At 38.6% G+C, this 2,500-nt stretch overlaps 1 protein-coding gene across 1 annotated transcript in view; it reads right to left on the bottom strand.

The window, feature by feature from the left end:
* The window catches only part of LOC137975131 (proteasome subunit beta type-2-like), a 16,075-nt gene that overhangs the window by 4,207 nt on the left and 9,368 nt on the right, over positions 1-2,500 (bottom strand). The window lies entirely within an intron of this gene.

The following is a 2,500-nucleotide window of genomic DNA, read 5'->3' as shown; positions in this document are numbered from 1 at the left end:
GAAATGCGTAGATTTCTCTGGTGGACACAGTAGAATCATTAACTTAGCCTGCAATGGCGTCGAAAGTCATGTAACGCGAATGGCGTTTTAGTAGATCCTTAAACAAAATATACCCTTATGGAGCTCAATAATAGAAAGTCAGTTGGATAAAATAGGCAGGAATCTCAAAAGCGACGAGCACTGGACTTCGAGAACAATCTATCGCCCGTCGAGACGAAATCAAAGTGAGCAGTATTTACCTGAAGTACATGGTAATTTGACACAATTGAGTTTCTTGTCTTCACGCACGCAATCAAATAGGAAGAGGTTTTCGCCTCTAAGAGCAAATATGTTCTTTGTTTCAATAAAATTTTCGCTGGAAAAGGATTCTGTGGTATTTTCTGCCTTTGTGAATTATAATATCATGTTGTGTATTGAATTTTCGAGCTTAAGGTTCAAATGTGATATGGGAGAGGTTTTTTAGTATTGCTCTGTAAGCAGGAAGGGTTCACAGGCCTGTTGGAAGCGTGCTTGAGTTTCAACAAAATGAGGCCCAAAATCAGTGAAAACTTGTGACGCAGATGAATAATAAAGTAGCTGCTATAAATAACGTCGTACGCGTCTTGGAGAGTAAATTTTGACTTTGCATAAACAAGAGTTGGGCGATTGTGATCTTTGTTTTGACTTCGCTCATTTCATTGTCAAACTTTATAACACTTGACAGAAAAAGAAACTTACAAAAACCCGGTATCTTGCCATCATTTGACACAGATGCTTCACTGTTTGGCTAGTAAACATGCCGCGGTAACATAATCACGGCGCCCGCTGAATTCCGGCCATGTCACTTTCGATTTTGCAATTTACTTGAACGTAGCAAAAATCTCCCAAAATGTTTGTCGCTGATCGTAACTTTTTATATTCTATAGATCGTTTTCACGTGACGTCATCACCTTCCAAAATCTAAAACTAAAGATCCACCAAAGTTTTTATCCTCATCAGGCATAGGAGGCGGCATACCTATATCTGTTGACAATTTCACAGCTCAATAGCGTGCTTCGTTTGGAAACCAGAGCATTTTGAATTTCCGGATTATGTAGGTGCGTGACACAAAGCTACGATCAAGTTTGTTGAAAAATATATACTTATCTCATGATTTTGAGCCCTTTTAGAAGTTAGAGCATTAGGAAAAGTGCTTATGTAAATGCTTGTTTTTTTAGTAGTGATAATCAGTCGCCTAGATAGCCAAAGTCAGTTCCAGATGTTTACACTATTTTCCGGCCTGCGAAACATTTCGACGAATATCTGAAGTTTGGGGAAACGCAGAGGCCTAAAACTTGGACAAGTGTCTTATTTCTTTATCTTCTATAAGATAACAATTTCTTAGCGTTTTGCACTGGATAGTTTTTGATTTATTTTTTTTATTGCGTGACAGTGAAAACGATCTATATTTTTCATGTCGTAAATATTTTATTCTCGATCGACCGTCCGGGAAACTTCCTTCTGCTCTTTCTGAAAACTGTGTATCAATATTTATTTGCTTTTTCATCATCAGCATTTGTTAGCGTTAATAGTATTTTCGGTCAGATGTTTCTGTTTTTTATGAGGGGTTTATTGTTTTGGTCTCCCATCCCAACACTAACCCCGCGAAACAGGGCTTGACTTCAGTGAAGTTTAGTATTACAAAGTTTTCGGATGCTCATAGGGCACACTTGTGGTGAAAAGAAGTTGTGAGGGAACTTGAAAATTATCAACATGTCAGCCCAGAAGCCAATGTTTCTCGCTTCTCTTTTATTTGTTATTCTTCAGAGACTGGAATGCTGTATTTCAATACCACACAATTCAGTGCCTTCTGATTTTCTGTAGCACGTACCACAGGCAAGCCAGTGTATGCTTCACAGAAGCATCTAGTTTTTCTTTTTTTTAGTGTTTTTTTTTTTTCCGTGTCGGTAAAAGTCTTGCCTGTCACTCCCCTGGTAAGTGGTGTCTTTGTGTATAGAGCCTTCTGGGCGTATTTTCTTAGGATCGAGAGGGTAGTGGAACTGCGTAGATTTCTCTGGTGGACACAGTAGAATCATTAACTTAGCCTGCAATGGCGTCGAAAGTCATGCAACGCGAATGGCGTTTTAGTGGATCCTTAAACAAAATATACCCTTATGGAGCTCAATAATGGAAAGTCAGTTGGATAAACTAGGCATGAATCTCAAAAGCGACGAGTACTGGACCTCGACAACAATCTATCGCCCGTCGAGACGAAATCAAAGTGAGCAGTATTTACCTGAAGTACATGGTAATTTGACACAATTGAGTTTCTTGTCTTCACGCACGCAATGAAATAGGAAGAGGTTTTCGCCTCTAAGAGCAAATATGTTGTTTGTTTCAATAAAATTTTCGCTGGAAAAGGATTCTGTGGTATTTTCTGCCTTTGTGAATTATAATATCATGTTGTGTATTGAATTTTCGAGCTTAAGGTTGAAATGTGATATGGGAGAAGTTTTTTAGTATTGCTCTGTAAGCAGGAAGG

Source organism: Montipora foliosa, chromosome 11 (genome assembly GCF_036669935.1).
Source record: "Montipora foliosa isolate CH-2021 chromosome 11, ASM3666993v2, whole genome shotgun sequence".
Taxonomy (NCBI): Eukaryota; Metazoa; Cnidaria; class Anthozoa; order Scleractinia; family Acroporidae; genus Montipora; species Montipora foliosa.
Note: the sequence above shows the minus strand (reverse complement) of the source record. Positions and strands in the feature narration are given on the sequence as shown.